This window comes from Peromyscus californicus, unplaced genomic scaffold, assembly GCF_007827085.1.
Source record: "Peromyscus californicus insignis strain IS unplaced genomic scaffold, ASM782708v3 Scaffold_8__1_contigs__length_139910024, whole genome shotgun sequence".
Classification (NCBI taxonomy): domain Eukaryota; kingdom Metazoa; phylum Chordata; class Mammalia; order Rodentia; family Cricetidae; genus Peromyscus; species Peromyscus californicus.
The window spans coordinates 35,572,839-35,597,498 of NW_026294606.1; the positions used below are offsets into that span (position 1 = coordinate 35,572,839).

Below are 24,660 nucleotides of genomic sequence, written 5' to 3' on the forward strand. Positions count from 1 at the left end.
GTGCCATGATATGAACAGCTACTGTAACCCATCCCCACTGCCACAGGATGGGCTCTGTGCCATGATATGAATAGCTACTGTAACCCATCCCCACTGCCACAGGATGGGCTCTGTGCCATGATATGAACAGCTACTGTAACCCATCCCCACTGCCACAGGATGGGCTCTGTGCCATGATATGAACAGCTACTGTAACCCATCCCCACTACCACAGGGTGGGCTGTGTGCCCTCCTCTTTTTCTGTGATGTTCTTGCACTGTGAAATTGTGAGCCCCAAATCAGTCTTTCCTCCCTTACATTGCTCTGTCACAGCATAATAAAAATAACTAGTGCTCTAGGCATGCTGAATCTTGAGGTTTCTGGTTTGTGGAAAGATGAAGATTAACCCATTGAAGATGCTTTGAAGATCTAAGTCTCTGTTTATATATTAGCTAATTTAATGTTTTTATGTATGAAGAGAAAGATGAAAGGTCTACCTCTTAATTACTAAATTATCATTATCAGATAGTATTAGTTGATACATGATAATAAAGCATTATCAAAATTATTTGGCATAGGCTTTATGTCTTAGATATACTCTTTCAAAATTGTGGTCTGGGCCAGTGAAATGGCTGAGCAGGTACAGGTGTTGGTCGCTACTAAGACGGATGACCTGAGTTTGATCCCCAGGATCCACGTGAAAGGAGAGAACTGACTACCACAAATTGTCCTTTGACCTCTACACATACCATGGAACATGTGTGCTGAAGCATGTAATCACACACACATAAATGAATGCAGTAGAAACTGTACTCTGTATGTTGGGTGCTGGCTTCCTTAAATGCCTGCTGTGCAAGCGCAAGGACTGGAGTTGGGATTCCCAGCATCCGTGTAAAATGTGGGGCATGGCGACACACGCCCCCAGTCCTAGTACCAGACGGAAGAAACAGCTCCCTAGCTAGCTGGTCTTACAGAATCCATGAGCTCTAAGCTCAGTGAGAAACTTTGCCTCAAATAAATAAATAAATAAATAAATAAATAAATAAATAAATAAATAAAGTGGAGTGATGGAGGAAGTCTCAGGGTCGACCTCTTGGCGCCACATGTACCTGTGTGTTCACGCACACACAGAGGAACGTGGACACATGATACACACAAACTGTGGTCATAGAGAAAATACACCCCACAGGACTTTACAGCTGCAAGAATTTTCACCAGGTTAACATGACGTAGACCTCAGAAGTCAAGAGGTTGGTTTACACAGTTTGACCTGTCAACATTTCTTATGTGTATTGCTTTGGGAATAGAAGAAATTGAGACAGAAGGTTCGGTGGGGAACATTAAGAAGTTTCAGGCTGTCTGGAGAGCAAAGCCAAAGGGTCCTCACATAATGTATCTCCTAAATGCTTCTCACTGGCTCCGCCTCTTGACCAGGTGATGGGAACAGGAAGCGAACCGGCAGGGCTGGAGTGTGCAGGTAGCTGGGGTGGGCCCCCTTTGCAGACTGCAGTGGGACAGGACCCCCTGTTTCTGTCCTCAGCAGGGGTGTTGTTTCCTTAGAGTTCCCACTGGCCTGCTGCCCGGAGGCTGAGCTCAGCCCTTAATAGTGCGATATTGCAGAGAAGGAATGGAAGACTCAAACAACTTCTAGAATGTCTTCCTGACCCTGGAGAACTTGGGGCTGAGTGCCTGCGCTGCCCCTTCTGAGCTGGGTGTCAACGAGAGTTAAATTCTGAGTCTGATTTCCTGATTTCCTGTGTGATGATGACAGTGCAAGCTGGCTTAGTGGCCAAGAGATGACCACTTACCCCGGCGTGGATCAAGTGCTTGATAAAAGAGGAAATCTCTGCAGTTGGGGAAAAAAAAACTGTTTAATTTTGCTTAAGAAAGGATGTGTAGAAACGTAATGGAGACTTTGAGAGAGTTAAAGAAAATCATTTCCCAACTGGGGAGATGGGTCAGCTAATAAAGTCCTTGCTGTACAAGCATGAGACCTGAGCTGGATCTTTATCGCCCACACGAACAAAGAAAAGCCTGCTATGGTGATGTATCCCTATAATCCCAGTGCTAGGGAGGCAGAGTCAGGAGGATCCGTGAGCCTCACTGGTCAGCCAGGCTAGCTGAATCAGTGAGCTCCTGGTTCAGGAAAAGATACTGGCCTCAAAACCTAAGGTGGAGAGTGATAAACGAAGGCAGGCCGTGCTGACCTCTGGCATCCACAGGGTGGATGTGCACATACATGCATGTGCACTCTTACACATGCACACGACCATGAAGACAGGTACACGCTGAGGCAGAGGGAAAGCAGGGGAAGGGAGAATGAATAATTTGCTAACCTGGATTTGGAGATGTGACTTTCAAACAATATCCTCTTGTTGTTAAGTCAAGAAACAGTTTAATGTTTAAAAATAGAGAAAATTGAAAACTAGTTTGGAAGCAAGTGGCAGACCTGTGGGTAGGAGTTACCCCACTCCTGAGTGCAGATTGAAGGGAGAGTGAGCTCCTGATGTAGTCTGAGCTTTGGATGCTGAATGACCAAGAGGTTTCCCTGTTCAGAGCCACATCTCTTTGGCTGGAGACGAGGCTCTCGGCACTAGTGAGAAGATATTTGGGCCATTTCTAAACAGCACAGGCAGTGTTAGTTTCTTTGGGTAGAAAGATGGCCTCTCATGGGCCTAGTCTGTTCTGACCATCAAGAGTGAGATTAAATCTAAATAACATATTTCAGCTATCTCAAGATTTTATTAAATAATTTTATTCCATAATACACTAGATTTTTTCCACCCTAGTATTCATAGATGTTGTTTCTGGAACTTGGAAGATTTTCTGTTTCTTTTAATCAAAGCATATCATGTGATTTGGGATCATTGTTCCCTCCTGGAAAAGTTTAATTCTGTGGATACTTATGCAAAGTCTTTAATGTGTGGACCCTTGAGCTATGTGGCATAAGCTAATGACACAGCCTAGATATCCTGGAGTCCTGATGAGATTTAAAGATGTCCAACTAAAAAAAATGACAATCCTGGGGACTAGTTTTCTTTTTGTGCTAAAAGAGAGTAGAGCTCAGGTGTGTGCAACATGGAAGATAACCAGACACACATGCTATATGAAGACGTTGGTTAAGATCCCCCTCTGGTCCTAGACCTAACATATACCCTGGGATGTCATAGGAAAACATTAGCACATAATGTATAATTACTTAAATATTTCTTAAAGGAATGGGTTTTGAATAAAGACAGACTTAAAATTTTAATTCTAATTATTATTAGTGTGTTGGTATGTGTGTTTGTGTGCTTATATGAATGAATGGTGTGTGTACTGTGGTGCATGGGACATGGTGTGCATGTAGAGGTCACAGGACAAGTTGTGGAAATAGGTTCTCTCCTTCTTCCCAAGGATACCAGAACTTGATCTCAGGTCTTCAGGCTTGGTGGTAGGGACCTTTACTCATTGAAACCTCTCTCTGGCCTAGATTTTGAGTTCCTTTATCGGGATGTTAACCCGTTAGAAGACGCATATTTGGCTAGTGTTTTCCTGTAGACTTTCTTCACTCTGTACAACAAGCTTTCATCTGGGCTTATTTTCTTCCCATTCACAAATTCTTCAGATATTCTGGCAGTGAGAGCTTTCTGACTGTATTTAAAGTCTTTAATTTGCCTTTTAGTTTTCAAGGATATTTTTGGACATCTTTTTAGCTCATTAAAAGTACCATTTCTAATAATAAGTATCCTGGTTTCTATGTGTCCTCGGAGAGTCTGTTGGTCTTACTATTATTTGGAAATGGTCTTTTCCACAAATACTCCTGTGTGGGTACCTTGAATATCTTGTCTTTCATTTCCAACAGCCCCCTCCACCACCACCTCCTGGGAGACAGGGTTTCTCTGTGTAGCTCTGGCTGCCCTGGAACTCAAATAGTCGACCAAGCTGGCCTCAAACTCAGAGATCTGCCTGTCTCTGCCTTCTGAGTGCTCGGATTAAAGGCTTGTGCCACCACATCTGGCTTCATTTGTCCAGTTTTATGATTTTACTTAGCCCTTGATTTGCAGCAGTTTTGTTGTGATATTCTAGATGTGAATTTCCTTGTTTCTATCCATCTGAAAATGTTTAGCACTTTTGAATCTGGCTTGATTTTCTCCATTGATTTTGGGAAACTGTCTACCACAATCTCCTCAGAGATTGTTTTAATCCCACTCTCCACTCTGGGATTCCTTTCTTTTCCTCGTGGTTGAAACTGTGTTTCAGGCCTAGTGAGGTTGCACAGCTGCTAAAGGCATTGAGTCCAATCTCTGACACCCAAATAGTGGCAGGAGAAAACTAAACTAACTCCTGCAGGTTACCGTCTAACCTCCACACATGCGCTGTAGTGTGTGCGTGTTCATACACACACACACAAACACACACGCACGCACGCACGCACGCTACATCTCGCACACCACAACACACAATAATGAAAAGAAACAGTGTTCCGTCAGTCATTTCTGCTCCATTTTCTCTCTGTGCTTTAATCTGGGTATTTTCTTCTATAATATCACCTGCTCCCCTTTCATCTCATCTGTACATGATATTCAGTGATGCTCATCTTTTGAGTATGTTCCTACCAGTGGTTATATTTCAAATCACAGAATATGTCTTTGATTATTTTATGCTACATTATTTCCAGTTTATTGTTTGGTTATGAAATGTATTGGTCACAGTGACTCTGAAGTTCCCCTTTATTAACTATAATGTCTCAATTCCCTATGGGTCTGTTTCTGACTTTTCTCCAAATTTTTGGCTTGTTCTTATTTTTGTAAGCAGAGTTAATTCTCATGACTACTGGGAATTATTTATTAAAAACACAGAGATAATACTTAGCTGTGGCTGATGTTCCTTTCCTCTGTAGAGGGCTACTTTGATCCAGGCAGGGGTTAAACTGTCCCCAAGATGCCCTTCAATTTTCCTGAGCTCTGGTGAGATTCTAGCCTGGGCCCTTGGGATCCAGCTGAAAGTTTGGGTTGTTACCAGGGCCTCTTGCCCTTAGAAGGCCATGAACTCTGAGTTTTTGCCTGTGCAGACTGGAGTTTCACTTTGTGAGACTGGGGTAAGCTCGATTCCATTCTTGAGTTTTTCCATTGTCTGCAGAGGAGTCAGCAAATGGGTTCAAGACAGGTCAAAGGTCAGCTCTCCACAGTCCTGACCCTTAAAGTCAAGGAGCCTGACAGTCCTCTGGTGCCTGCAAGCAGATGCTATTTTGAACAATTGTTTTCTTTCTTGGTCATTTTAGTCTCTGGTGGGAAGGCTGATCTGATCTAATCTCATCCATTTTATAGGAACAGAAGTTGAAGGACTTGAAAAAGTCAGCCCAATCTGACATGCTCTGATCCTTCTTGCTGTTTTCTAATAATTTGAAATGACACACTGTCGGTCATCCTGGTTGTCACCTAGTTTATTAGAAATTCTTGATGAAGCTCTTGGAAATTGCTTCTGTAGTTATAACAGAAACACCTAAGCCATGCCATGTATTTGTACTGGAGACACAGCTTAAATATTTTACTTATATGATTGTATTTAAGCTTTACAACAGACAGCTGATGTCAAACATTTCAGTTAAATACTGCAGGTGACTTATCTGCAGTTTTATTTAGTGAATAAATTGTGTCTGTATTAATTTATCTCTAGAAAGGGAGATGAATACTTGAGGAAACAGGTATGAAGAAGAGGCAGTATTTGAGGGCAATTTGAAAGATCTGAATTTAGACAGGGGATTTGGTGACCAGCTAATTATAGAATAAGGAAGAGGATGATCAATTTGGGTCGCTCTGAGGGGAGGTGACTCACTTTTTATATTAGAAAAAGAACTATTTTTTTTCCAGGTCAATAAGAAATACAGAATATTAGTAGTGAACCTTTCTTCTAGGGGGGAGTTAAAGATAATCTCAACATGATTAGATGTTCTCTAGTGACATAAATAAACACCTCTTTACTCCACATAGGGCACCAACAAGAAATCAAAGAAATGATTCCATTCAAGTCTAATTTGGAGCACTAGTGAGCTTAATTGGGTTTACAGGAGCCTGGGTGAGGGGTTACTTTAGGGACCATATGGGCTACTTAGGAGCAGTATACTGTGGAAGAAAATGCCTCTTCTCAGCACTCATTAACCTCTCATATATCTTAGAAGGAGGGACCGGACCTTAATTGCCTCTATATCCTTGAGGAGAGGTAGGGTCTCTTGGCCCTCTCTCCCAGCAACTGTTAACTGCCTGCATTTGAGAGGGTAGAGACCTCACGGAGCCCCTGGCTGCCTCCTTGAGAGACCCTTGTGGGCCCAATCTTGTTTGAGTTACCTGCCAGTAATCTCAGCTGCAGACAAACGGAGAGGCAAAAGCTTCGTCATGCCTAGAAGCCAGCATCCTCAGCAGGGCTTTCAGGAGAGGGGAAGAGAAGAGTGAGCAGTCTTGAAAAACAGCCTAAAAGTAGAAGCAGCTAGCACACCCACTTCCTTCTGTGCCCTCTCGTCTCTGTGGACAGCTGACGAGGTGCCAGGACCGCGCCATGTATGTGGTCACATCCTTACTGATTTTTTTTTTTTTGTCCTGTGAGATAGTTCCTCTAATGGTCCCTGCTTTACAGTCATGTCCATTGGTTGGGAAATAAAGCCCCGTCCTTAATGGAGCAAAGTGCTGAATCATCAAGTTGACCGAGAACATCGCAGACTTCAAGGTGACAGCACGGATTCCAAGCCTGTGCTTCAGATTTGAACTTGAAGTTACTTCACCAACACCTGCCTAAGTATTGACAGTTTTTCTAGTTCCCAGGAAAAGTTTTCATTTCATTTGGCAATTGATTTTAGTGCTACGCACCCAAGTATTTGATTGATAAGATTTCTGCTTAATAACGGCTCTGATGAACTCTAAGATACCCCAAACACTGGACAGTCGGGGTGGGGGGTGGGGATCCCTTAATGGTGGGACTCATCTACTTTGTAGGATGAAATGATAGAGAATCCTTGGGAATGACTACTGGTTTGATAAAGCAGACCAGAAAAGGCCAGATTGCAGCTTAGAAGTGGAGCTGTGGAGCAAACAGAGGGGCAGCAGAATTCATTAATTCAGTTGTAGATCGAGCGTTTTATATTAGGAAAGAAAGGCCAATAAAAACAATTTGCTACCTCATCTAGAATCTGACATAACGCACTTAAAACTTATGGCCATGTGGTCATTAGCCAGTAGGCAGCCCTCCTCAGAGGCTCGTCGTGTGGTAGGGAAGTCACAGCCCCAAGGGTGGCATTTTTATCTGTTTCTGGAGGGAGATTTGTACTCTGGTCATTGTGTGTCATTTCACTATCTCTTCTAATGCAGCAGTGTTAGCATGCCCTTCATTTTTTAAGCTCCAGGGACCAGGATGGAACTGATTCTATCTGCAACTTGGTGGCAAGCACACTGTTGAAGAAAAATAAATATTTACCATAGTATTTATTAGTTCTCGGCCAATCGTAAATTAAAGCTATGAACGAGTTTAAGTAGCTTTTCTCAATCCCTGGGATTTATAGCTCCCTCAGTTATCTGTTGAGTGAAGGTGGACACCAGCCGTTCTCCAGGATAGTGAGGCTTAAGGAAGTTTAGCTTTTCCCTTCCATCTGGCTTTGAAATGTGATGTTGATAGGGGACTAGGGACTCAACTTTTAGTCTAAATCCCCCCCTTTCCCTTAGGTAGACTCCGAATTTTGGTTTTCATGGATGAATAACTAAACTTAGTGAGCGATTTGGGACTATACTACACAAAAATATGTCAATAGTTCAGGATGACAGATAGCTCCCTTGTAACCAAGGCCACCTGCAATTTTTTATAGTCCCACAGCGTAAGCCATTCTGAGCAGATAATCGATTCTATCACACCGTAACTTCAGCTCATCAAGGAGGCAGACACTCTCCAAGCAGTGCTAGGGAAAAAAATCATGGTGTACAGTGCATAGGACCAGAACTTTTGAAACATCAGGCCACTTGTGACAGGTAGCCTTGACTTCTCTGCCACGGTCACAAGAAGAGCAGGAGTCCCCACTTCTGCAGCTGTGACAAAGACAGGTGAGCTCCTCATTGGCCTGTCCCCCTGAGTGCACATGACTCCCCTCTCTCTCATGCGTACACACAGATTTTTGATAGTAGTGAATATATTTGAGTATCGGTTCTTGCCCAGGTTTTCAGAGTTCGGCTCTTCAGTGCATTTGGAGGAAACGCACTTATTTCTCCTCAAATTACATTTCCGGTTCTGTTATAAGCAATGGTTTGCTCTCCTTTAGCTGCCTTCTGTGTTTTTGATTTTGAAACTGGAACTTCTAATAGGCATCAGGTTTTTCACTAAAACTATGATTGTGACTTAAATGGTTTCTATTAAAGCTGATTTTTACATATTGTTCATCTATTTCTTTTTTTTCATCTGTTAGAATACCAGGAGAGGTTTTATATTCATTTTTCTTTTTCAGTATGGCACACGTTAGTCATGGATGCCAGTGGAGTAGCTAGTGCCATTGGAATACAAAGAAAAGACACTCAAAAGGGTACAGGCAGTGGACTTCATGTGCTGGCACGAGGGACCTGATGCTGAGCATGACAAGGTTCCTGGCTTACGAGTTGACGTTTGAAGATGCAGATGAACAGCTGGTGTCTGTCTGTCCTGGTCCACCCTCTTCTTGCTTTTGGGACCACTGTATACCTCAGTGATTCCATATTTTGTGGATGATTGTGAATGTGGTTGATGTAAGCACAGTTTTTATGCGTGGGTCAAGGACTGAATGGATGCATGGGGGAGATGAGTGTCTGTCAGAGTGAGGAGGAGTCTCAGCTCATTGACGGATGCTCCAATGCTTCAGGAACCACCAGTTTTTCAGTTTTAGTACAATATCAAACACAGAATATCCAGATATCTGAAAATGTTTTTGCCTGATCTCTCATTTTGCAACTTTGTATCACCATGAGATTGGATTTTTATACACTTCTGCTGAGCAAGATATGGTGCCAGATTAATAACAGCCAGTAGGAAATTCCAGCTGTCTTCTATTAAGCAAGACACATTTTTTCCACCAATAGAAAACAATGCCATTCTTGTTACTAAATGTTTTGAGAAAATTTGATTATTGTTACATTTGCAAAATATTATAAAATACCAGTTTTGTTTGTAGTGGGTGATACTTTAAAAAAAATTTAAAAAAATTTTTGTTCTATGCGTATGGGAGTTTTCCCTGCATGTATTTCTATGCACCACTTGTAGTATGTAATACCCATGAAGGCCAGAAGAGGGCATTAAATTCCTGGGAACTGGAGTTGCAGATGGTTGTGCCCTAACATATGAGTGCTGGGACTCAAACTGTAGTTTTCTGGAAGAGTAGCCACTGCTCTTAACCACTGAGTCACCTCTCCAGCCCCAAATGCAATACTTTTAAAAGGAATTAAAAGTATTAAACATTTCTAAGAATTAATATTGCTTGATATAAATCTTGTGACCAAAATCTCAGTGGACTCATCAATAATTTTTAAATTTAGTAAAGGCATCCTGAGATGAACTGCCTAAGAACCAATTGTCTAAAGAAGTTTCTCAGCAAATCCAACTTCCTGGAGGTTGACATACGGAGTCAGTGTTTGCCTTGGTTAGATTCATGGGGGTTTGCATTGCTTAGATTCATAGGGTCTAGCATCCTTTGAGTCAGTGTGAGGTAGCTTTTAGGAGGTTTCCATTGGGTCTATGATGGGCCATTTTCCATGTCCTGTCTCCAGTGTCCCATCCCAAGGTTACAGAATCTTCTAGGTTCTTTTCTGGGTTTCTAACCTCAGCTGCTGAAGATGGAACATTTTACCACAGTTACATGATGCTTGTTCTTTATGGAGATGAGGCTTTCATCCCCCAACATGCTCAAAGGCAATCAAGACTGCTATGTGACTCTTTCTCACCTTTCTGGAAATGAAGAACATATCCTGTCCCCCTTCCTCCCCTACAGGAAGCCACACCAAGCCAACTTCCCAGTCTGGATGTGCTCTCAAGGCCACATATGTGATTTCCCCCCTCCAAAGCCTGAACGTCCTTAGTATTCTCAGAGATAATAGTGCTGAACCCATCAGTCATTATTTTCTTGTCCTCAATTTTCTTTTTTGGCTTCTAATCCTGAGTCCCTTCGATTCCTTCCCACAGAGGCTTAAGTGGCCCCATTTAGAAACAATTTTCAGCTAATATTTGATGCATTCTTTCAAAATAACCCAACCATTTTTGCTCTCCAGGCTTTGTGCCTTTGGATTACATAAAACCAGAGGCCTGGAAATGGAGCAAAATGATGGGATTGCTTTTTGCGTGTAAGGGTGTGTTTGTTTCATCATTTGGGGGGACAAATGGAGAAATCTTTAGAAACTGGTGGAAGATGTTTGTTTGTGAAGAGCTAATTTAAGGATGCAGTTTAGTCATTACTAGAGAGAAAGGCATAGCTCTCTCTGCTTCTCACAGCACACCAAGCCTTATGGTGCAGAGTAAGGGTGGTTGACGGTGGGTGTGTGAGGGTGGGCTGCATGAGTCAAGAAGGCGTAGGTTCTTTTGGAGGTTCCTTCCTTCTAAACTCCCTGGGGTACCTTATCTCTGGCCGCTCCTGTAAGCTGATCTAGCTCATGTGGATAGGATACATGAACCCGGCAAAGCTGCTGCTTCTCCTACTCCTTCTACTCCTTCTCCTTCTCCTTCTTCTTTTCCTCCTCCTTCTTCCCCTTCCCCTTCCTTCTTCCTGCCTCTGTCCTCCTGCTCCTTCTCCTCCTCCTTCTTGTTTTTTAAAGAGATTTTAATTCCTGCTTGACAGGCTAGACCAAAGCCCATGAGTGACAATAGCTTTGTTTTTCTTTTATAAAGGAGAAAGCCACAGTGCACCTGGTATTTCATTGAATGATAGACAGACAGGCAGACAGACAGACAGACAGACACACACACACACACACACACACACACACACACACACAACTGAAAAAGAGGAAGAAAAATATTAAAAAAAAAAATAAGCTTTTAAGTACACAGCTTGGTTACCGGGAGCCATGATTTTATGAAGACAGAGCCACCATTTTTGACCTATCTGAAGTCTGTTTATTTCCCTAACCTATTTTAAGTCTTTAAACATTTTTACCTGTTGTCCCCCTTTCCACACAATTATTTGGTTTTATTTGTTTGTTTTTTTCTTCTTTTTTTCCTTTTTTTGCTTCTACTCAAATTTCATTCTTAATTAGCTTCTATGAGACAAAATATCAAAATATGGCATTTTATATGATGAAAATTACCGCTCACACCATGATGTTTTGCCTGAATTGACTGTCTTCAATATCCCGGAGGTGGGGTCTTGGGGGTGCGTTAGGGCTTCTATTTGGTGACTTTTGAGTTGGTTGGTTGGGAAGTTTGTGGGAGCTAGAAACTTGGCTCACCCTCAGTGCGTATGTGAAGTGCAATCCAAAAGAGCAGAGGGCTAAATGATGCTTAAGGGTTCCTTGCAAAGATGCAGTGAGCTCCCATTTATGCTGGAGTCAGTTTGGGAAGCTGTGATGAAGTACCCTAGGCTTAGGATGAGAGACCTGTAGATTTGAGTCATCCGGAGCCCAGAAGGCAAGGATGAAGGTACAACATGGTCTACATCTGGTAGAGATACTCCCATCGCTTGTGGCTTGCCAGTTTTTAATATCCAAACATAGTTGTAAGTGAGGGAGAGAGGCCCTTGGCACTGGTTCTGTTCATGAGGGCTGCCCTCATGACCTAATCACTTTCCAAAGCCCCCACCTCTGGATACCAGCACATCTGTGGGGACGAATTTCAACGTGTATCTATAGCAATGACCCCAACAGACTTCAAGCTGTTCTCCTTTCTGCTTGGAAGAGTGACTAGAGGTTTGGAGTTAATAACAATGACTCTGAGAAGCCAGGCATGGTTCCTCATGCCTTTAACCCCATCACTTGGAAGGCAGAGGCAAGCAGATCTCTTTGAGTTCAGGCCAGTCTGGGGTGAGATGGAATCTTGATATAAATTTCGTTTGCATTTTCTTGATGGCTAAGGATGTTGAACATTTTCTTTTCTTTTCTTTTCTTTTTTTTTTTTTTGAGACAGGGTTTCTTTGTAGCTTTGGAGCCTGTCCTGGACTAGCTCTGTAGACCAGGCTGGCCTTGAACTCACAGGGATCCACCTGCCTCTGCCTCCCGAGTGCTGGGATTACAGGTGTGCGCCACCACCGCCCGGCAAACATTTTCTTAATTCATGTATTTATTGACAATTTGGTCATTTTATTTGCCTCCTTGTTTAGTAGAATTCCCCTCAGATGGCTAGCTGACCAAGTTCTCAGTCTGGGGGGGTCTCTTCACTCAGCTGTTTTCTTTCCTGTACAGCACCTTTCTGATTTCATGTGATGCTATTTATCAATTATTGGAGTTATTTCCTGAGCCACGGGAGTTCTTTTCAAAGCCTCTTATCTTTGGCCATATCTTGAGGTGTTTCCCTCCAAGAGTTCTGGGATTTTAAGTCATACATGACGGTATTTGAAGCACTTTGAATTCATCTTTTGTGTGGGATGAGAGAAATGGAGCCTCTCATTCTTCTGCTTTCAGACCTGTGGTCTTCCCAGGAACATTTGCTGAAGTTGCTCTCTCTTTTCTCCAGTGTATGTTTTTTTCACCTTTTCCAAAAATTAGATGGCTGTGGGTGCATGGGTGTATCTCTGGATTCCCAGCTCCATGCCACCAGTTTCTGCGTCTGTTTTTGTACCAGTGTTGTTTTTGTTACTATGTTGTGTAGTCGGGTTTTAAATGGGGTGTCATGGTAGAATGATGTTCATTTTGCTCAGGATTGCCTTAGCATCTCCTGTGCTTTCATGGGACTGAAGCTCAACATTGCTTCTCCAGCTTTGTGAAGAACGGCTTGGCGATTGCTGCACTCTATAGACGGTTTGCAGTAGTATTGCGGTTTTCCTAACATTAGCTCTGCCAGGCCAGCAGCACGGGAGGTCAGTTTTCTTCTGCTGTCTTCATCTCTTCCTTCTGTGTTTTCAAGCTTGCCCGTAGAGGTCTACATCTGTAAATGGTTTATTCTCAGTTTTTTGGGGTTCTTTTTTTGGAGGGGACACTAGCATCCCACCATCATATTCCTGACTTTTCAGTCTATTCTGTTCCAAGGAACCTCCAGGTAAGTCAGCGACACGTCACATTTCACTTTTATAGAGCGGTAAGCATTATGCATTTTTATTAATTTATTCTCTGCTCCTTTCTTAGGAAGATATGCAGGGACAAATTGAATTCTCTCTCATCCTAATAAATGCTGAATTGTCAAGGATATATAAGCATTAACAAAGTATAAAATGAAAGGAGACACCAATTGGCAGTGGGAGGTGAGATTTCAACCAGAGCCCACAAGAATGAGCCATGAAAGATTAACTAGAAAGAAGAAAATTTGGAATATGTGTTTTCTCTTTTCAGCAACGCAAGGTTTCTGGATCATCAGCACATTTATGCCCATAGATATGGAAACTCAGGCTCTGGTATTGGAGTTTCGGAAACATCCCAATGTGTACACAGTAATTGGCACTCTGCCTCACTCAACTCCTGTGTTTCCTCTCCAGGATTCCATCTCCATTTACTGTCTAACCCTGACTAGATAGCATTCTAAATCTTGGGACACATTTGTGTACTTTGAGAAGTACCATAGAAATGAGAGTAAATCACTTAGGATTCTTCATAACCCTTTGGTTTCAAGATATACTCACGTATTTTGTTTTACAGGTGATGTCAAGATGTACAATCAGTTATTCAGAACTCAGTCAGACTCCCTGTGGACAACCATATTCCAACTTTATCCTTTACCAGCTGTTTTATTTTAGAGAGGAGGTCTAGGTTGTAGCCTAGGTTGGCCTTGAACTTGCAACCGTATGTCACTCAGCCTTCTAACTGCTGGGGTTACAGGTGTGGCATTGAAATAAGAAATAAATGAGATTGTGAATGGTATCTCTTCCACACAAGTCTTATTAGCTAGTGTCTAATGTGTGGAAATCACATTTTAAAGTCTTGCTGTACTCTCGGCTCTCATCCACGATCACCTGCCTGAAAGTAGAGATAGCACTTGGTAAGTCCTACACACACACACACACACACACACACACACACACACACACACACACACACGCATGTATGATTACGCACACTAAAGGTCACAACTTAATACATTAGAACAATTAGGTTATGAACTCTTTCTAGAATTTTGATCCACAACACGGACCAAAGGTTCAGAAGGTTAGTGTATGGCTATGGGGCACCACTGTATATTCATGATTCAGTTGTAATTCAGGCGATAATAAAACAGTGACTTTTCTTTACAGGTGGAGCGATCTAGGGGAGTCCATCCGCTATTTGTGGAGCTCTGTTTGTGGATGTGGATGTTTTGAACTCTTCAGCCTCAGACTTGGTCTCAGTATTACCAGCTGAAGGTAAGAGCTTATTCTGTTTATTTCAATGTGTATTACTAGTTTCTGAAGCATGGAAAAAAAATGTGTGCTCTGAAACATACAACCTACTGAATAGATTTATTTTGGGTGTGCATGCACAGTGCTGGTCAGCAGACTCAGGCCTACCTGATGGCTTAGCAGGTGACCTACAGCTGAGTGACACACCCAGCCCAGAGTTCTGGTTTCTTAGTGTTGATCAAAAATCATTATGAAATACAAATTTATAAGAAGAGGGAGAAATATACATGCAATGAATTTTAATACTGTTGAAATCTTCATAATCAGTATCTCTGTATCCATGTACAGTGCTTACAGTGCTTGCACTGTTGGAAAGCAGGAGGAAAACAAACCCAAGAGGTAGCCAGCCCACTGTAGGACTGCAGGAGCTGATAAACTGTAGGAAAACATTGAAAAATGCAAACATTGCTTTAAAAAGCAACAGGAAATGAGCCTGGATTTGCTCACCTCCTAAGAATTCAAGGAGCCAAGGGACTGAATGGGGTGGGGTCCCTCCTAAGATACCCCTTTTCTATTTGTGCCCAAGTAAATTGTTCCCTAGTGTTTGACATGGAAAGCATTTTTGTAAAGGGTGGATGTAAGAAATTTCCAAGTGTGTTTTATTTTCCAGTTTTTCCCCTCTCCTTTTCTTCACTGGGGTTGTTCTTAACTGCCTGCGTTCAGCTCAGGCTGGCTGCTCTTCCTCACAGGCCCCTCAGCCAGCAGAACAGTAGCTGTGGCTGGCTCCTTCCTCCCTACCCTTCCATGCTCAAACAGCTGGCCAGAACTCCTACACTGTCTTTGTCTTCAGTGGCAAGCTAGCTACAGCTTGGGTCCCATCTTCCCACACTTAGGCACCCCCCATCCCTTTCCTCTTTCTCTCTTTAAAATAAAATCACCACAGTTATTTATGTATGCATGCATTATGTATATATATATGTGTGTGCATAAATGCATTATGTATATATGTATGTGTGTATGCATGCATTATGTATGTATGTATGTATGCATGCATTATGTATATATGTATGTTTGCATGCATTATGTATATATGCATGTATGTGTGTATGCATGCATTATGTATATATGTATGTATGTGTGTATGCATGCATTATGTATATATGTATGTATGTGTGTATGCATGCATTATATATGTATGTATAAGTGTGTATGCATGCATTATGTGTATATGTGTGTGTATGCATGCATTATATATATGTGTGTGTATGCATGCATTATGTATATGTATGTGTGTATGCATGCATTATATATAATGTATGTGTGTATGCATGAATTATGTATGTATATATGTGTGGATGTGCATGTGCCATTGTGTGCATGTGGAGGTCAGAAGAAACCTTGAAAGATTCTGTTCTTTTCTTCCACTTTGTGGGTCATGGGGATCAAACTCAGATCTCCTGATGTAGTGGAATATTAATTTAACTATGTAAAGGTGTGTTACATTGTTTATGCTGCATTTGTTTAACAATGCAAAGATGTGTTGCTTTGCCCACTTAAGGCACCTGATTGGTCTAATAAAAAGCTGAACCACCACTAGTTAGGCAGTAGAGGGATAGGCAGGCTGGCGGGCAGAGAGAATAAGTAGGAGGAGGAATCTAGCCTGGTGTGGGGTGGGGAAGGAGGAGCGAGAACAAGGAAGAGAGAGATATGCCTGGGGCCAGCCAACCAGCTGCTGGACAGACAGACATGGAAGAAGCAGTGAAAGTAAGACATACAAAATGAAAGAGAGGTAAAATGCTGTGAGGTAAATGTAGATAAAGAGAAACAGGTTAAATTAAGTTATAAGAGCTAGTGGGACAAGCCTAAGCTAAGGCCGAACATTTATAACTAATAATAAATCTCTATATCTTGCTTTGGGAGCTGGTTGGTGGCCTAGAGAAAGCTCGTTACACTCTGGCTTGTCACCAAGTGCCTTTACCTGCTAATCAACCTTGCTAGTGGTCCCCCTGCCCCTTTTCTCTTTATTGTCCACCAGCCTGGACACTTTTCTCTCTTCTTGCCTGTTAATTATGTTTTTGCCTGCTAAACTTTCTTTCATATGCCTTATAATTTGATCTTTTTAAATGGTGTTTGAGATTGAACCCAGGGCCCTGTTCATGCTAAACAAGTACTCTAACACTAAGCTAAACTCATAACCTCCTTATGTTCTCTGTGTAGCTTTGGTGCCTGTCCTGGATCTCGCTCTGTAGACCAGGCTGGCCTCCAACTCACAGAGATCCGCCTGGCTCTGCCTCCCGAGTGCTGGGATTAAAGGTGTGCACCACTGCCACCCGACCTCCTTAAGTTCTTAAAGCTTGGTGTTCAGCAGGGCTCAGGTAATTTACGAAGATTCTACGAAGACCATTAGAACAGTTTTCATCTCCCCAAAGAGAAACGATGTATCCACACATGCTTACTCTTCCTGACCATATTCCTACGATATCTAAAGTCATTAGTCTAGCTTTTGTCTACTGTAGAAATTTCACAGGAGTAGGAATCATAAGATTTGTGATTCTGTGTGTCTGTTTTAGACAGCATGTGATTTTTCCAAGTTTGTTCCTGCCTGCTGCAGCATTGCTGGTCCTTCCTTCCTGAGTGGATGACACGTTTTTGGAATGTAATGCTTGGGGTTTTTTTTTGGGGGGGGGTCCAGTCATCATTTGAGGAGCACTTGAGGTACCCCCATTTTAATATATTGCTGTGAACATTCTTGTGCATGTTTTGTGTATACTTCAGCGTCAAATTGCTAGATGATAGGGTAATTCTGTGGTAAACAGTTTGAGATGCTGTCAAACTGTTTTCCTTATTGTGTATTCATGTCTGTGCAGGTGCGTGTGTATGTGTGGAGGTCATACTTGGGTGTCTTCCTCAGGTGCTATGCACCTTGTTTTTGAGAGCGGGTCTCTTAGAGTGTTCTCAATCTTCCTAATTCTGTGACCCTTTAATATAGTACCTCGTGTTGTGGTGACCCCCAACCATAAAATTATTTCATTGCTACTTCATAACTGTAATTTTGCTGCTGTTATGAATCACAATGTAAATATTTTTGGAGACAGAGGTTTGCCAAAGGGGTCGTGACCTATAGGTTGAGCACCACTGGATTAGGCTAAACTGGCTGGCTGGCCAAGGAGCCAGAGCTGACTGCTTGTTCCTGCTTCCTCAGGCCTGGGATTATACACATATGCCACTGCACCCAGCTTCTTATGTGCGTTCTGTGGATTGAATTCAGACTGAATTGGCTTATCTGCCCAACCGTGTAAAACCAAGTTCCAACCAGTTCATTTCCCCACAGATGATGTCTGAGGACTCAACTTTTGCTCTGTCATCCCAGCACATGCTGTTGTCCATCATTGCCGTGGCCACCCTGGTGGACGCAGAGCCACGTGTGTCTTGCAGGTCCCTTCCTCTGGGCAGCTCGCCTGAGCACTCTGATTCTCCCTCTCCTGTGCTTCCGTCACGCCCTGTGCTTATCCTTGTGACGTCCCTCATAGCGCTGAATTATAATTGTCTGTTAACTTTATCTCCTCTCCCAGGGTGTGAACCTGTTGGAGAGGGTACTAAAATATTTCCTGTGGCATCTCCCACTTTAACACCATGCCTCACACGGTTATTTTGGTCTCCTTCCTTTTTTCCTTTAGATGGTAGCGGAGCGTGTAGGTCCAGTCTTCATAGACTCCATTTTCAGCACTAGAGCAGTGGGATGACAGTGTTCCTCAGACCCATTCTTCAGCTGGCATGTCCTTGTTAGCGGGTGGAAGTGGAATGTCTAGCCTGTGTGTTTGACTTCTAGAAAATCATCTTCTCTTTACTGTTGTGCTGAAACAGTACTGTCTCTGACTTCACCAGATGTTGTGAAAAAGGCCTGGGTGATGTTCAAAAGAAAAATCCACAACCACCATTGCTTTGTTTAACTCCCCAGCAGCCTCTCCTTCTCTTCCCCAAATAAGTCCCCTTTCTAGTTCCATGTCACACGTACTGGTGTGTGTGTGTGTGTGTGTGTGTGTGTGTGTGTGTGTGTGTGTGTGTATGCACGTGAAACTCAGATTCCACATAAGAAAAGCATGTAATGTTTGTCTTTCTATGTCTGGCTTAGTGTCTTTAATATGATGATCTATGATTCCATCCATTTTTTCTTCAAATAACATATGTTTCTGTCTGAATTAAACTCCATTGTAGATATACAGCACATTCTCCTTATGTGCTCATCTGATGATGGACACCCAGGCCATCCTATTTGACTGTGAAAAGCAAGGCTGATTGAGAACACTGTTATGTTTCAAAAATAGTGCCAGTTACACACACTAGACTAGAAAGTTTCCAGATGTGGAGGGGAGCCAAGGTCAGTGTCATGAATGAAGTCTGTGGATTTGAGAAATAATGTTGAGTGCATACACTGTTCTTAAAGTGTCAGGAGACAGATGGGTTAGCATGAGGGCTGGACAGATAGGAATTGGTACTGAAGAACAAAGCTGGATGCTGAATCAAACATAATTAAAGACCTAAAATATGACATTGAATTAGAAAGTGCATTCAACCTCAGATTTGACTCATACTAAATTATAATGTCCTGAGTATAAATATAAATGCAATGACATATTTAAATTAGCTCTTTTGAGTGATTCTTCCCCCAAATATTTGACCTTATAGTCAATATTTGGGTAATTTTTTTTCCCTGCTATTTATGATCCTGTAAAGATTTGTCTTAGAATTTTCCCTACCCGGAATAAAGCTACTAGAGAGCCCTTCCTCACTTCCCAGTGTTCTCTGTGTCTTTTCAGGAGTTTTGCCAGTCTCTTCTTCCTGCTTTTAACATGCTTCTGGAACAGGGAGGAAGTGGGGGAGGGAGAGATGGAGAGAAACAAGTGGGAGAGAGAGAGAGAGAGAGAGAGAGAGAGAGAGAGAGAGAGATTGGACCCAGATCAGTGAGACAGGAGGGGCCGAGAGGAACTTGGCAGATGCTCTTCTCGTGTTTCGCACTTGAGCACGCCTGTATTGCTGCCTGGAATTCCGCTCGTATTTCTTTCATTCCTCTAAGATTTTTCTTCAGCTTTGGTAACAAACTTTAGCTTTAAATAGGAGCCAGGAATGAATACTGAAAAAAAAATAATGTGCAAACACACTTAGAATGGCTATGTTACCATTATAGTCTCACTGGTAAGGAAGGCTGTGGATGCTTTTAACAGAGTGGCAAAGTGTGGCAGACTTGTCATTTTGGCAAATTAGCCCTTGAGAATCTATCTTTCTTTATATATAAAAAGTAGATACATTGCTTTTCCTTGTATAGTGTTTTGATATAAATAAATTTAATGGCACATGGCATTGAACAAATGCTAGTGGTTTTAAAATTGTCCTGTATCAATTCTTGAAAAAAATTGCTCAATAACCTCATGATGAATATGAGAGGTTTCTTATGAAATATTCATTCAAATCAGCTATGTATTTTATTCTATTCATGTTGAGGTTTAGATATGACTGGCAGCTATATATTTTTGGTTTTATAGATAAATATGGTAGAAAAAATAGGAAGAAAATTTGAACATGTAACTTTATGTAGAAGATACAGTATGATACCCTGTGATTTATTATATACTTAATAAAAGTCTATTGACATTGAGTGAGAATAGCAAGGAACTAGTATTATTTTATTTCTTGTGGTATTTAGACCATGCAAATACCTGAGAATTATTTTTAAAATATGTTCATCAGCTGGGCAGCTATGGCGCATGCCTTTAATCCCAGCACTCGGGAGGCAGAGCCAGGTGGATCTCTGTGAGTTTGAGGTCAGCCTGGTCTACAGGGCGAGATCCAGGACAGGCACCAAAACTACACAGAGAAACCCTGTCTCAAAAAACAAACTGCCTCCTCACTCACTTAGCTTTCCCCAAAACTGTTATTTCTTTTTCTCTTTTAGTTATTTAAGGTGCTTCCACTTTGTTGCCCAGGCTGACCTGGGATGCACTGTATAGAACAGAATAACCTTGGACTTAAAGCAATCCTCCTGTCTTAGACTCCCAAATACTGAGATTATAGACATGAGTATCCATTTGCATCACACATTGTTTCTATCATCCTCTGTGCAGTATCAAAACCAGGATGCGGATGTCATCAGTTTACACTTATGGTCTCAGTTTTACATTTTAATCTACATTTTGTGTGTGTTGATTGATTGGTTGGTCCACTGATTGGTTATATAGCCCGAGCTGCTCTCAAATTTGAGATCCTTGTGCTGATGCCTCTTGAATGCTAATTACGAGTCTGTGCCCCCATGCTTGGCCACATTAAAAGAAATGAGTGCTTGGGCTAGAGCCCAGGGCTTTGGACTTGCTAAGGATGGCCTCCATTACCCCCTTTTCTAGTGGTTTTTGTTTGTTTCATTTTTGAGACACAATTTCGTGTGGATGGTGCTGGCCTCCAATTTGCTACATAGCAGAGCTGAACTTGAACTGCTGATTGTTCTGCTTCCATCTCCCATGTGCTTGGGAGTATGACCACATTGGTTTTCCTAGCCTGTTTTCAGCTGAGTCCGCTCTTTTTGGAAATCAGTATGCTCACTGAAAAGCACTGTGAAGTCATATAGCCTTTGAATCAATGGTAGTTCTGCCACCATGTCATTCTGAGGACCTTGCTCAGCATCTATGGAGGCCCATTCCTCCATCTGTGAAAGGAATATTATAATCTTGAGAAGCCACATTAAAAGAGTCTTTTTAGGAAATGGTTGTTTTAGACTTGCTGTCCTTTCATGGATTTCATCAAAATCTTGAACCCATACTGTGTATTGTGTGGTCCTCTCTCATCTGGTAACAAGCAACTGGATTAGAACAATGCAATATATACACCTGCTGTCACCTGCCTGCCTCAGTTTCCCTGAATGGCTACCTCTTCTCCACCCTCTTCCTTATCTGGTAGACCCAAGGCCATTACTCTCAGTTTGATTTCTTTTATAGATGCCTGTTTAATAGGGATTTTGTAGGACGCAGTATGCTTTAGTTATAAGTTCTTTCTTTCTCTCCATGTACTATTGCATGTGTTTATATATTTGGTGTGTGTGCATGCACATGCATTTGCTTGCAGGAGTTGGTGTTCTCCTTCCACTGTGTGGATCCCCAGGATTAAACTCAGGTTACCAGGCTTGGCATTAAGCTCCTTCTTCTGCTAAGCTATCTCCTCAGTCTTGTTTATAAGTACAGTGCTAATTATAGTCCTGGCAGATTCCCATGGCAAATCTAGGCTCAGGCCATTTGCTGTTTGGGATCCATGCACAACACCTATCCTCTGGTTTACACAGACATGGTAGCTTTCCACTGCTATGACACCGTGTCAGAAACCATCAGTGTATAAGGAGGAACGACTTGCCTTGGCTCACAGTCTCAGAGGTCTCATTTCATGGACTTGTCCCTTTTGCTTTGGACTTGTAGCAGCAGAGTGTATTATGGTACAAGGGTGTGGTAGAAGAAGTCTTTTCACCTCATAATGGCCAGGAAGCAAAGAAGATAAGATGGGCAGGTAGCTGGGGGTCCCAGTACCCCTTCAAGGGCATGCATTCCAGTCAACTAACTCCTTCCTTATAGGCCCCACCTTTTAAAGGTTCCACCACCTCCTATTTGTTCCACAGGCTAGTGACCAAGCCTTTAATGCAAAGGCCTGTGGAGAATACTCCAGATCCAAACTATAGCCATTGGGTTGTGGTGTGACAATACTATTGCCTGTTCACTGTGGCCTTGGTGATGACAGAGACAGAATCATGCAGTGTGACTAGAACACCATGCCTTCTCATCTTTCTTCTTGGGCACATGCATGAAGGTGGAGAGGATTCTGTGCCTTGACGAGTATCATCCATCCTTTAACCCAGAACTGTTTAATTCTGAGAAAGTTATGACTTAGCTATAGCTAAATGCTTTCTCTAAAGGTTTAGTAACCATACTTTAGGAAGACCTTTGGTTTAAGGAAGCCATAAGGGTGTACTCCTGAGAAAGGCAGTGTTTAGTTATTTGATGATAGAAATTCTAGTGTGCTTTGTTTTTTGTGTGTTGAATGAAAACCGGTGAGGACCACGCTGACTGATTCTCTGATTCTCCCTACCATCCCCCCTCCCCCCTTCCCCCCAGGGTGCTAGTCTATTGAAATCAGCCTGTTTTTTTTCCCCATGTATCCTCTCTTGTTTCCAGCTTCCCATTTATTAAGAGAAAAGCTGGTCTTCATAGTTCTGCAACTTTGGTAGGTTTAAGGTGCTATAAGGTGTTCCTCTGTTTTAAAATATCCCGTATGCATTCTCCAGGGGCACATTGCTTCCTGCTTTGATTTTTGGCCTCAGTCAGACAAGTCAGGGCTGAAGTTGGGGTGAAAAGTTCACTGTCCGAAAGTGCAGTCAGTGCCCAGAACAGCCTGCCCCGCCCCCCGCTGGCCCTAGGATGTGACACTTTGGAGGAGGCAGCAGAAGAAGAAAGGCATCTTGTCTTGTCCCCTTGCCGGGTTGCCTCTTGACCCTCAGCTGGTGATGGATGCATGACACCTCCAACTATTCCAGGGACCCACTCTAAACCTCTCCTAAGTGTCTGCCTTGGGGTTTTAGGTAGAAAATTGTCACCTGCAATCATTGTAGTTGCTAGAGATCAACACTAAAAATAAAATAGGAAATACAGGGTGCCTTAGGTATGACTGAAGTGTGTTGTCTTGTAAAAATTGGGTTTGGTGATCCATATGTACAAACACATGTATACCTACACTTTCATAGGGCTCCACTTGCTTGTCTGAATGTCCCTTTTGGTTTGTACATGACCCCTGCCATCCTTGTTTAGGATCCAGCCAAAGAGTTTGCACCTGTCAGTGTGCATATTATAAAACACGTTGTTACTTTGTTGTAGTTGCATTTTTAATTTATATACGTTATGGATCTCATTTATTTCTTTGTATCTTCTCCCCTTGGCATTATATTTTCAGTTGCTCCTTTTGTGCATACATCAAATTCATTGCATTCAACTGCTCACGGTGGGGTCTACATTTTATTCATGTTCTCCCCCAGGGTCAAGAGTCACATTATCTCCGTGCCATCTTACCACAAATGTGAGTGCTATGAAAAACCTTAGACACATACCCTATTGGAAAACACCGAGGGAAGGTTATTTTGGATCTAAGCAAATAAATTTACTGTATCACAGAGTGCACGAACACATGCATGCTTGCATGTTTTCAGTGTGATTTTGTAAAGCACTGTCAGATCCCTTCTCATCAGTGGGAGACTCCGCCAGCATGAGTATTAAATATCCACTTCCACACTGGCACATGGCATTAGCAAGCTTTCTCTTTTTTCCCCTCTTTCTAAGGTGGATATGTTTGTCTTATTTTCTCGGATGAGTGATTATGTCTTTATACTTTTTCCTTTGAAATTTATCCTTTCCTGTATATTTCCCTTCACATTTATTTTAATTTTTCCACTGAAAGATTTTATATTTTTCCTATTGATTCAGAGGTGCCTTTTGTATACTCTGGGAGGCCTTGCTTGATTCTTCCACATGGCAAGCATTTCTTCTTCTGTGAACATTGATAACTGTAATCTCGTGTGTGTTCCTGCCATAGCTTGCAGGTGGAAGACAAAGGGTAACTTCCGTTCTCATTCCTTCTACCTTGTTGGAGACAGAGAGTCTCTGGTGTTTTTAACTGCAAATGCCTGACTAGCTGCAGATTTTCTCAGTGCCTCCTGTCTCTTCTCTAGGAGCGCTGGGCTTTACAGACTCTCCTATCTTCTGTAAGTTCTGGGGATTTGGACTGAAGTCCCCACACTTGTATGGAAAGTGCTCGACCACCTGAGCCGTCTCTCCAGCCCCATTACATTCTTTATTGAAAAGAACTCTTCAATTTTGATGTACTTCAGTCCATTGGTATTTTACTTTGTTCTGTAAAAATAACACCTCTCCATTCTTCTTTTATAGACCTACCCATAGCTCTGACATTGCGGTTGCATGTTTATCGTTTGTGACTTTAGCCTCTGGAGCACATGCGCATTTAGTGGTAGGTAGGAGCCTGTTTCACTTTCTGTATGTGGCCCTGTTCTGAGGGCGATCACTATTCTTGTTTCTCTAATGTGTCCCTTTGTTTTTTTTTCTTTTATGCTCATACTGTTATGCTATGCCAGTGTGTTAATTTGCTTTCACAGTACAGCAAAGTCTTACTTATTTTGTTACAGGTGCAGAAAACTAACACAAGCTTTCTTCTAA

The 24,660-nt window shown here is 42.2% G+C and overlaps 1 long non-coding RNA gene across 5 annotated transcripts in view; it reads left to right on the forward strand.

The window, feature by feature from the left end:
- Nucleotides 1–24,660, forward strand: part of LOC128103629 (uncharacterized) — a 308,429-nt gene that overhangs the window by 262,757 nt on the left and 21,012 nt on the right. For all 5 annotated transcript variants that reach the window (XR_008215742.1, XR_008215748.1, XR_008215743.1 and 2 more), the window contains one exon: nt 14,327–14,434. This is a non-coding gene — a long non-coding RNA (uncharacterized LOC128103629). The remainder of the gene's footprint in view (nt 1–14,326; nt 14,435–24,660) is intronic.